The 12,852-nt window shown below is 35.0% G+C and overlaps 1 long non-coding RNA gene across 1 annotated transcript; it reads right to left on the bottom strand.

Annotated features, from left to right (window-relative positions):
• Nucleotides 1-9,578: 9,578 nt before the first annotated feature.
• On the bottom strand, nt 9,579-11,564 carry LOC131636562 (uncharacterized). The gene is made up of 3 exons (XR_009294119.1): nt 11,425-11,564; nt 10,519-11,249; nt 9,579-9,974 (listed from the first exon to the last, which is right to left on the bottom strand). It is a non-coding gene; the product is annotated as an uncharacterized LOC131636562 (long non-coding RNA).
• Nucleotides 11,565-12,852: the final 1,288 nt, after the last annotated feature.

A 12,852-nucleotide genomic window follows, 5' to 3' on the forward strand; every position in this document is an offset into this window, starting at 1 on the left:
CCACTGAAGTTAAGTTGGTTCAACCTGTCCTAGAATAGTAACCGGGTTCTATGGTGCTCATATCCCTGATCTTTCTCGCGGGTATTGTCTCAACATGGCACTCGATCGGCCAGCCAAAAGCATCCCTAGAGTCCAATCTCAATGAGTGTAGCATCGAGTATCAACCGGCTTCAGTCAGGAATCCAAAGCCAGCTATCTCGCTACTTCCTATAGGCCAAAGTCAAGTTCAACTAAGGTTCTAAGGGCGAATTAGTGCTTGTGACACCACGCGGTAGCCAAATGTCTCCTCGATCATATTCAAGGGCCATCAGGACAAACCAAAGCGTCACACTAACGGTGGCCACCAGTTCAACCATAACGATACATGTCGTACAGCCTCCCTGGTCTCATGCCACATACCTAAGGTACACTAGATCCGGGTGTAGGATCTTTTACACAGTAGAATACCCAAAACAGCTTTTAAAGATAAAGCAAACAAGTCAAACAAATTTAAAGTGATCCTAGCTCTAAGGTAACCCCTCTTTTATTCGAAAGCATCCCCAGCAGAGTCGCCAGTTCTGTAATACGGTGAACTGACTTTTAATCGAAATGTTGCGGATAAGCATGAGTCGCCACCGACTTTTATTTTATCCAATTATAGAAAGGCTAAAAGAACAGGAAAAGACCTTTTAAAGATTTTGAGTTCGGAGGGTAAGTTATACAAAGGGAAGGTGTAAGGCACCCTTTGCATCCATGGTTATCCATGGGCTCTTAATTGCTTAGCTCACTTTTGAAATGTTTGAATTGTTTGAAAAATAGGGTGTGAATAGAAATTCGAATAAGAACTTTAGCTTGTAAATAAGCGTAGTCTTTTAGAAAAGCATTTGAAAATTAGTGGGAAAAAAGTTTGAATTTGAGTTTGAATTGAAAAAGAGCAAGCAATTAATAGAAATTACCCTATGTTTGAAAAATCGTTCTTTTAGTCTTTCGGGTGAAAGGGTCTATCCATACCATAAAGGGTAGGAAGTCTTTCAATTAGATATTGAAAGGGTCATCGAATAATCGTTCGCCACAAGACTGTCCCTACCATAAAGGGGTAAGTAGTCTTTAGGGAAGGATATAATAGTCATTTGATTCTCTTAGGCATCATGCGAGGATACCTTAGCAATTGGGACAATCATCACATTTTACCGAGGCAGCTTCGAGGGAGTTTCAATAACTTTGAAGGCAACATTTGCTTTAGGTATCCTCGGAATCAAGGGACTTGACTATTCTTAGGCAACAAAATTAAGGCAACAAGGCAACAAGGCAACCAGAGGGATTACCCTAAAGGTGTGTGAGTGCAACAATCACGTGATTAACTTCGATGATATTTATCTTGATATTTATCTTGTAAATTAGTGATCTATGCTCAATTCATGGTTTGCACTCCCTAGGATTACTAACCACGCAGTTTAAAATTGCAGAAATTAAAGGCAGAAGAATAAAAGTCCTACGCTATTACAATAAACACCTGCGGGGAAGGGGATTAAAACAGAAAATAAAATAAAATAAATGAATAATTAATTTAATTCATCTTGAGCCTTGACACTCCTCGAACCTCCGATCCACTTCGATCATCTGAGAATTAAACAGAAAAACAATAGGGGTGAGTGGAGGCAGAATTCTTTAATAGATGAAGTAAACCCTAGTTGAACCTAGAAGGCAAATGTAACAATTAATAAAAATTAAATTTAAGAAAAAGAGTCGGAACTTAGCTTTTTGATTGGCATGGTGCGTGTCTTTATTAATCCTGAAAATTCAAAGACAGAAAAGGTTAGTGCATTTGACTGATCTAAACCCTAATTGATCACAAACCCTAAAGGTTTACAAACCCTAAAGGGTTATTTAAGAAAACTTATTGTGACCCAAAAGGTATATAAGGTTTAAAATGCATTAGTGGATAACACCTACCTGAGAATTCTAGGGTTACATGAATCAAGGTTAACAAACCTAAAAACTTAATTATTAGTTTTTTAAAAAAAAACCTAACTTAATTATCTAATTATCTAACCTAATTAATTTAATAGTAAAACTAGTTATAAATCTAAAATCAATTTAAAGTTATTAACCCAAATTAAAATTATTAAATTGAATTTGATAAATAAAATAAAAAAAAAAAGAATGAATTTTAAAAGAAATAGTTAGAATTTTTTTTATCAAAACAAAGTAGAAAACTAAACAAAAGAAACAATAAAAGGACAAAATAAGAATTAAAGTACTTAGCTCTGATCCAGTATGGGTGAGCTCTGAAGGAACATGGTGGGGACGCAGCTTTGATATGTTGGATATGGTGTGATGGAGATCTGATAGTCTATACATGGGGACGCATCATAGTCATGCGTGAGCCAGGTACGCTGGATCTATACGTGAGTATTTGTTAAAAATAAATAGCCTGGGTCAAACTCGAACCCAGGTTTCTAGAGACAACTCCCCCTTTTCTTTACCAATTGATCTGCAAACGTTTCTTGTTATTATACAAACTTAACATCAATAAATATAAAAACAATCAAGGTAATTGAATAAGTCAAAAAGAAAGTCAGATGGGCCCCCCTAGTTGCTGCGCCGGCTAATAAAAATGGAGAGAGAATCCAATCAAGGTTGACCGACCAATAGAATTAAAGCGCGCGTGAAGAGAGAGGAATGGAGGGGATTGTGGCAATTTGACTAGCGAATAGCAAACTCCATTCTGCCACGCATGATGGTCAAATCTTCAACCGTCACTGTTCATCATCGTCCCCAGGTTACCTGCGGATTTAGTTATGGTTTTTGCCACGATTTTACCTGCGGAAAAAACCTTCGATTTCCTGCAACATTGAAAAACACGTGAACAAGGTCAAATGGAAAACGTGAATGCCTAGACCTCCTTATTTTCTTCCCCTGATCACGAATATGGCTCTGGTTCGGCTTGAATCTCCCTGGAACATGGAAAACGAAGAGACTCCTTCCTTGTGCCCTAACCATGGCAAAACGTGACGGCTGTACCAAAACTCTCATGCGAGGACTCAAAACAAACGCACGCATCAGTATTAACAGGAATATATGGATTAACAACATTAATATAACCTATAACGCATGCTTGAGATTCAAGGAGTTCCACTAATGGTGTACCTTCGTGAGAGAGGTCCTAAGCATGAGTTAATTTGCTTTAAAGGCTTGGATCAGTAGCTGGGAACCTCTGAAATATGAATTGATCTTCAGAATCGGCTGAGAACGGTTGGAGAACCAGGTTTTAATAAGCCCTAGTTTTCTTGATTTTTTTGAGAGTTTGGAATGCGTTCTTGAGCTGTCTCCTTCGTGTTAGGTTTTTTTTTTAGTTCTTAATATGAAGTTTATATATAATGGAATAAATTAGGTCAACACAAGTAGAAAGAAATCAAAAATCCAAGTGATTGCAATTTGGTTGAATTTTGATTAAAAAATCTTCTTTAAAACTTTCTAAAATTTGGCCTAATTTGCATCAATATTGTCCCAATCACTTCTCCACGAAATTTTCTTGCCAATACTGATTTAATGTTGATTGGAATGGATCAATATGATTCCTCAAATCAAATCTTGGATTTTTCTTTCAATTATATCACTTTAAATCACTTTTTAAATGAAATAAAATTATATAAAATCAACTAAAAATCTTAAAATTCGTGGAAAGTGATTTGGATAACTTGGATAGCTTGTGGACCAAGATTGAAGCTTAAAAAGTTAGGCCCATTTGCAAGAAACTCCAATTTGAACCCTTTTTACTTCATATTTTCCCTTCAAAATCGCCTAACTTTGACAAGGCATAAATCTCTCAATATTTCAGCTATGAATTAGCTATAGGACTTTTTAGAAACCTTAGTGAGTCCTCTAACCAGTTTCTTTGGTCTCATATCAAAATGATTTTCCATGCTCCTTATATGTCCTTTTGAAAAAAGTGACTTCTTGTTGACTTTTGAAAAGGACCTATAATGTTTTAGTCCAGATCTCTCAAATGAAGCATTTTTAGACTTGGCATGTGAGACACAAAATTGTAGAGAATCAAATTTCCTTCAAATTGAGCTTTGGATGGGAAATTTCTGATGTTTCATGTGGGAGTTATGGCTGGTCAAAGTTCAGTTGACCTTTTCCTTAAAAACCCTAATTTAGAAACTCAGGTTCTTGATGATTCTGGAGCTTTTCTTGATGAATCATGATCAATTCTTGATCAAATGATGAATGAAACTTCATAATGAGGTTGTTGACCAAAAATCAGAAGTTTTGACTGTGGTTTGACCATAGTTTGACTTTTAGGTCAACCAGTCGATTATTGATCGTTTGGGCCATTGAGTGAGCAATTTTTTGAATCAGGACTTGAAACTTGGCATGAGGATTATTTGAGTCATATGGGAGGCCATGGAGTCCATTGGAGGCATCAGAACCTGACTTTTCTTTGAGAAAGAGAAAACCCTAGTTGGAAGGTTGTTGTTTAGGAGAGTGTATACTCAGTCGAGTATTGAGACTTTGACATTCAAATGAGCTTGAGTATGAAAATGTAATGGGCAAATTTTGGGGTATGACACAACCTTGGAAGAATATGCCAATCTTTTGGGTGTTCCTGTGTCTGACAAAATACCTTTCAATGGTTTGGAATCCATTCCTAAATCACAAGTCATTGCAGCAATTATTCACTTGAAAAAATCTGAAGTAGACAGTAATTGGACTACTAAAGGAAACCTCCAAGGTTTCACTTCGCAGTTTCTAATGAAGAAAGCTTTTGGTTTCGCCGAAACTGGTAATGTGATAGCTTTTGAAGCTATATTAGCTTTGCTCATCTATGGGTTGGTTCTGTTCCCCAACGTCAACAACTTTGTTGATATCAACGCCATAAAAGTCTTTTTGATTGGAAATCCTGTTCCGACTTTGCTTGGTGACATGTATTTCTCTATCCATCACAGAAATCGCCAAGGCGATGGGATCATTGTGTGTTGTGCACCTCTGTTGTTCAAATAGATTGTTTCACACTTACCCAAATCTCCTATCTTCAGGGAAAACCGAGAAGGTTTGCATTGGCCCCGAAGACTTATGTCCCTCACTAATAATGATATTCGTTGGTATACTCTGGCTCGCTATGGTACGGAAATCATTGACAGTTGTGGAGAGTTCGCCAACGTACCCCTCATTGGTACACAAGGAGGAATTAACTACAATCCGGTCTTAGCTCGACGATAACTCGGGTATGCAAATGCAGCTAAACCCATTGGTCTCACAGTGGAAGGCTACTTCTATCAAGAGGGGGAGGATCCTCAATGGTTGAACACAAGAATGGTGAGATCTTGGTACGACAACCGAAGAAAAGAAAGAGGTGAGGTAAGGAATTGCATTTCCATAGATGCCTACACCTGTTGGGTAAAGAAAAGAGCAAAGGAGTTCCAAATGCCTTCTGATTATGAAAAACTCATGTTCCCTGTGGTATCTAAACTACCCAGCATTCCCATTGACACTATGGAAGAATACCAAGAGACTTTGGCCAAGTTGAGGTCAGAGAAAGACGCTTGCGAAGACAAGTTTCATAAGACTGATGTGGAAAACAAAAGTTTGAAGAAACGAGTGAAAGATCACGAAGAAACCCTCTACTGTCAATATGGATGGCTCATGAGTAAAGATGAGAAGATCCGTCGAAAAGACGCTGCAATCAGGAGGTATATCAAAGAAAGCAAGAAAAAGCTTGAAGGCTCAACAAGTGACACTCCAACTCCTGACGACTGGAAGAATGTTGTTGACAAGCTAAGGACCGAAAAGGCCGAGTTGAAAGCTTACTATGGGAAAGAAATCATGAAGCTCAAGCTGCATAACGCATTTGGTTCTTCCTCCGATGAGGATGCTTAGGATTGTTTAGCTTTTCTTTATCATTTGCTTTTGTAGGAGCTACGCTCCAATGTTGCAACATTTTCCCAGCATTTTAATAAAATAATAGTTTGTGTTCAAATGTTTGCAAGAAAATAATCTTTAAATATTTGGAAAAATCATAAACTTTTTGCATGCATCATTGTGCATTTCGAGTCTGTTGTCTAGAGTCTCATCTTTTGGATCTTTCTCCATTAGATTGTCAAGATGTTACGTCTAAAAGTTTCTCGACAAACAAAAGAAGAGTAATGGAAAACTTTGAATAAGAGAATATTGAGCTTCGTGGTATAGTGGCCACCCTCCAAAAAAAGTTGGAAAGTCTCACTACTCTGGTTGACTCCTTAGTGGCCGCACATAATCAGCAACCACCACCCAACAGTCAAGCAACAGTGATATCTGAAGTCACTACTCCAGTCTCTACAGCTGCATTCAGCAATCCATTTTTCTCCATGCCAGAAGGTTGGGGCACGCCTTTCAACTTCGGTACAGGTTTTCGCCATAATATTTCTGGGGTTCAAGCAACCACAACTGAAACACCTACAGCACAAAGTTCAGTGTTCACTCCACATCAGGGGGTAACTTTTTCTCAAGTCACTATGTCGGTTTCTCAACCCATTATGACGATTGAAACTCCTGTGATTCACATTGTTCCCTACGGGGACAATGAGATTTATCATGATCAAGGTGATAGCACAAATCATCGTAACCGCATGGAAGATCTCCAAGAGAAGTTTAACAAGATATAGCTAGAAGTCAAAGCTACTCGTGGGAAAGACTTGTTCGGGAAGAACGCCCAGGAGCTATGTTTAGTTCCCAGTGTGAAAATACCAGCTAAATTCAAGGTCCTTGACTTTGAAAAGTACAAAGGTAGTTCTTTTCCGCAAAGCCATCTTGTGATGTATGCTAGGAAAATGTCCACCTATGCAGATAATCATCTGTTGCTCATCCACTATTTTCAAGACAGTTTGACTGGTGCCGCACTGAAGTGGTACACAGGATTGGATAGCACCAATTTTCGAACTTTCAACGATCTAGGCGAGGCCTTTGTCCGACAATATAAATACAACTCAGATATGGCTCCAGACAGAGACCGGCTCCGAGCTATGCCTTAAAAAGACCATGAAGCTTTCAAAGAATATGCCCAACGATGGAGGGAGACTGCTGCCCAGATTAATCCACCGTTAAAAGATAAAGAGATGACAAAGATCTTCTTAAACACTCTTGGCCCATTTTATTATATAATTCAACTAATGCAAATGTAAAGGACATGTGAGTTGGAGAAAAAAAATTTGAGAATTTCTTTGTACAGCCCTGAAAATTTTAAAATATTCTTCGGAAATGAATCTCCTAAGGCACTCATATCATAATTTTATAGATTTCAGAGATATATGGGTATTTTAGAAATTTCATGGCAGATTTGTAAGAAGGTATATGTAGGGATAGGGGTGATCAAAACCAAACCAACCCAATAGAAAACCGCAGACCAAACCAAACCAAACCGAAACCGCAAAAAACCGCATTTGGTTCGGATTAGTTTGGGTCATTTTTTACAAAACCGCACGGTTTGGTTCGGTTTGCGGTTTGTATATTATAAACCGAACCAAACCGAATCAAACCGCATTATGTTACAACCTAAATTTTACTTAACTCACATCTAACCCAAACTTAAACTTATTATACATTAGCATTATGATTACGAACAATTTTCCCATCCTTACACATAATTTCAGTCCCGATCTTCTAAAATCTCTAATAACATTATCGCACCTTCTTTGCCACATACATCTTCTCTCTTCTTCTATAATATCTACTCTCTTATATTCTTTCTTTTTCACCTTCTCATTTTTATGTAAATGTTCCGTATTTCAGTTTCGTTTTTATCGCATATCTTCTTCTCTAATCTCTCAACACTTTTTTTCTTTTTCACTTTCACTAATCTTTCGTCTTTTCTATTTTTTTTGTTTCGTTATAATAATTTTTATATTGTTTTATGCTATTATTTTATGTTTAATATTCCACTTTTGTCTAATTTAATTTTTACATATTAAATGAAAAATTGTTGTCAAAATATGACGAGTTTTGTTGTTATTTGATAGTGTATGAATGTATAAATACAAAATTATGTTATCATCTATATGTGTATGTATGGCTCAATAAAATATTTGTAAAAAACCGAACCAACCGAGCCGAACCAAACCACATTAGTTTGGTTTGGTTTGGTTCGGATTTTTTTTAAAAGCCAACCGAACCAAACCAAACCAAACTATTTTTTCTCTTGCGGTTCGGATGATTTTTTCCGTCAAAACCGCCCAAACCGCACCGCGAACACCCCTAGGTATATGGGTATAAAAAGAAATTCTCTGAAATTTTATAACATGGTTCATTAAATAAATGATATGTGAGTTGGAGAATTTTTTCTTTTTATCAAATACAAATGTAAAATTTTAAATATAGATTTAGGTGTAATAAATAATCTTACGGGAGAAAAAATATTTAAAAATAAGAATTTTGTCTCTCAAATTAAGATAATGATTGATTAAATTAAAATAGATATTATGTTGATAGTGACCCGTGAAATAAATAAAAAATTATCTGAATTAAAAAATAAATTATACTAAGAGAGTAAATTAATATCATAATATTATATTATACTATACTAATATATATATATATATATATATATATATATATATATATATATATATATATATATATATATATATATATCAATATATTTATATATTCGTGGTAAGAAAATATTTATTTAAAATTATATCATTTTGCACACTCAACTTCATCTCCAAAATTGTACACTACACTTCATCTCCAAAATTGCACACTCAACTTCATTCTAAAGAGGAGACTCATCATCAAGCTCCTGTTTATTCACATGCTTCGCAGCAATAATATCATGTTGTTGCTTGCAACTGGTCCTATTTGCGAGTACAACTTAAACCATTACCAATTATAAAAATAGGAGAGGAAAAACATAGACAATTAGAATGTGAGAAGGCATAAACTTACACAAAATTTAAATAAAAAATAGGAGAGGAAAAAACAAAATACAACTCATGTTCAATTTTGGATGGACAACTAAACTTGAAACTCATTAAGACCATAGCTCAAAAGTAAAGCAAAAACTATTTCTTTTAGTGCAGCGAGAAGGAAAACAAAAACCAAATAAAAAGGCAAAAACTTGCCTTAGATAATGATACTCCTTTAAATTAGAGTTGTTAAAATTGATGGATAAAATATGTGAAGTTATATATCATTGCATCAATGCAAGGGGAAGTCTATTTGTGAACTCTATGAACATAAATTTGGCGGCACACCGGAGAATGGTAGAGTATCAATTTAGAACTACAAAATTATAAGTTATGAAGTTTTGTTGTTAAGAATTATAAAAAAATATTTTTGTCATGCCTTAAATATAGCTATAGCCAGTTGACATCATAATTAAACAATCACCTATATACCATAAGCTATAACTGATGCAAAATTGTCTAGAATGATAAATGATAATAGTATTTATAATTAAGCAATTATAAATTTTACAAAAAAAAAAATGTACTACTTGATCATACTCTTACAAAAGGAGTTGGATTTATTAAAAAGAGCAAAAGATGTGCAATCAGTATACCAAATAATAATAATATTGCTAATAAAAAATACACCAAATATCAAATATCAGACACACTATAATCTAACTCATGTTACACTATAATTGACGCAACATCATCTAAAAGCATATCCTTCTTGCTGAGAGAGGAAACCATCTTTGCATAAACTATCAACTTGTCAACATTAGTAGTCCTACCACAACTTTCTTTCCAAAATGCACTACCTATCAAGCTGCCATCAATTAGTAAGACTATTCATCAAGTATTTGGTAGAATCTAGGCAATTGAAAGATTTTGTATTATGATATGCAAAACAAAATAGTAGATGGATTGACTTGGATGAAATAACTTTATTAAAGAAGCACCTTTGAGTAAGCTCCAGGGACCAACTTTTATGGCAGCAGGTGAGTAAGCATAAATACTTGTATATTCTCATTCTAATTCGTATCTAAGTGGAATAGTTAGGGGATTATTCTACAAAAACAGAAAAGTAGCATGAGATGAGACAACTAATAAAAACATGTAATCCATGTTAAGTTTTAATTGTCTTATTACCACTACAAAATTCCTCCTCAGTTTGGTTGCTATATACCTGATACTCCGATATATGGGTTAACTTCTACCATAATTATTATGATATTTTAAATAATAGAACAACAAAAGTACTCAAATTCCACTGGCTTCAACTATATTATCCAAAATATGGAACTAACATCCAAGTGCATAAGCCCTTCGGTACCATGTGAATGGACAATAATACAACAATCACGATTTCACATGTAGATTTAAATAAAATGTTAAACAGCAGCTATAGTTGCACAATAACACTACTCGCTGTTTTTCTGCAATAAGCCATTTAACACACACATGTTGTCAAATAGTAGCTATAGCAGATATTAACAACATCAGAAAACAGCATATCAAAACCTAATGATTCACACTAACCACTAATGTAAACTTATAATAAAAAAACAGTCAAAAAAACAAAAACGAAAAAGTGCACAAGAAAATATCATACCTTTTGCAGTTTCATCGGAACAGAATCCTCAGATAACCATACTCAAATAGTTTACTCGGCAATTCAAGTTCGACAGACTTTGGAGAAGCACAGAATTTGTGGGCATCGCAGGTTTAAGAGGTAAAACCAACAATGGATTAGCAAGATGACCAATCACATTCCCAATTGTAGCAACTTGAAAAAAAGCCCCAAGCACAAATCAGCAAATCAACCAACAACATTAGATAAGAAACTTATAACTTGACGCGAAGAAGATCGTCAAATAGCTTGCGAGCTTTTTCATCTTTTAGATGTCGTAGCAAGTTCCTGTAACTTATAAAAATCAAGGCCAAAAATCTGAACAGACAGTTCCTGTAACTTATAAAAATCAAGGCCAAAAATCTGAACAAACAGTTCCTGTAACTTATAAAAATCAAGGCCAAAAATCTGAACAAACAGTTCTCAGTATTGAAATTATGACAATAAGAAATCATTACAATTCTCACCTCCTCTCAATTCTCATCTAACAGTAGAAGCAACAGTGTGTGCCCATAATCTGAGACTATTTTTCATAGCAATTTCATTCTTCATAGTAGGAAGGAACTTTCCATTTCATTAAAGGCTTCTCTTTTCTCCTCTCATGAACCTCCCAAGCTTCAGAAAGATAAGGTCTTTGAATCATAGACTCATCACCAACATCACCTTTTGAATGCATACAAGTGGGCATCCATTAGACCAGCTCTTATTTTTATCTAAATGAAAAACAATTTATAAAAAGTAAAAATCAATGAAATCAAAATGGGGAACATGCAAAAGTATTTTGTTAAATTTTGTTTTATACTACTAATATGATTCTCAAACACAACTAATATCCATGTAGAGATTCTCAAACCTTGTTCAGATCGAGATCGAAATTGGTGTTTTTACCTGCACACAAGAAAGATTGACATACTGCAGTGTACCCGCCAAAATGATGTAGCCGATTTTTACCATGAAAAGATTGACATACCGCAGTGTCCAACTGAGGGAATATATTTTACTACCTGCAATGAAAATGGAATAAACATAAGCAAACATAAAAATATCCCAGTGCATTAATGACGTTATGAAAGGACATGGACACATGTCTACGCATAAAGTAAGAGAACATAAAAGCAAAAACGGATAATACAATTTTTTTTAAAGAATTTCATCGCATTCCCAAACTGCAAGTCGAGGGGGGAGAAAGGTACCACTTCGGTACATGCGTTATCTTAGTATGAAACATCACGTTAGGAAGTCAATTTTATCTCAAGATTTTTTTTTTGAACTTCAAGACTTTTAGACCTATTACAAATTAAAATATATAAGTGTTTACGAGGCTTGTGTACTCAAGAGTCTGAGTCTAAATGATAATTGGATCAAAAACCAAGAGGACCCATTTTGAAGAAAGAAACCACATTTCATTTCCTAGTATAATAATAAAGAAACCCAATGTGAACACATTTGTGAGAAAAGATGACATGTTACATGACCTAATCTTCATGTCCTTCTAAGAGGTTATCACCAAGTGGGCTAAGGATTCTAGAAGCTTATATTTTCGGTCTACATGAAAAAAGGACTAACTTGGCTTAGAGACGCGTCTCCGCCTATCTCAACCATCGAAGACAAAAGCATTTAACCTCTATTCCGATATCACCTCCGATATCACCTCAACGATCATACGAGGTGAAGTAGTAACAACTATAACCACCTCATATTCAAATATTCAATTCACCCTATATATGATCGCTAATCTAACTCACTTTATATGCTATCTGCTCTAATCCTACCTTTCTTTGGCATCATAATGTCTTCGAAATTTGAATTTACACCTTTTCATTTAAAAAAGATCATAAAAAAAAAAGTGAACAAGTTTTTTTTGATGAAAAAAAAAAAGGTGAACAAGTTATCAATATCAAAAATTGGAGGTCACATCACTAGCTCTAATGATATTGCTTAATTGATAGTGAGATTTTTGGAATCAATGTACTTAACCCCGAGATACATAGTTTAAGTCATAGAGAAGGAAAATACTCACATAAGAGGGGAGAAGATTATGCGTAACAATTATGGTGGCATAGCTTCATGGTCAAGATGTAACCCATTTAAGGATTCTTTATTTCTTTTTATAGGCGAAAGCTTTTTTCTTATTAGGAATAGTCTTCTTATCTATATGTTTCGGTGATCTAATACATAATTTAGTTTGACACTAGTTCCTTTGAATTTTTATTTTCATTTTATTTTATAATATTTTGGTGTGCTAGAACTACAAGTGAATAGTTCTATTTTTGGTACCAAACTAATTGAGATCACTGGATTGAACAAAGAGGCCTT

The sequence above is a fragment of the Vicia villosa genome, unplaced genomic scaffold (genome assembly GCF_029867415.1).
Source record: "Vicia villosa cultivar HV-30 ecotype Madison, WI unplaced genomic scaffold, Vvil1.0 ctg.001788F_1_1, whole genome shotgun sequence".
Taxonomy (NCBI): Eukaryota; Viridiplantae; Streptophyta; class Magnoliopsida; order Fabales; family Fabaceae; genus Vicia; species Vicia villosa.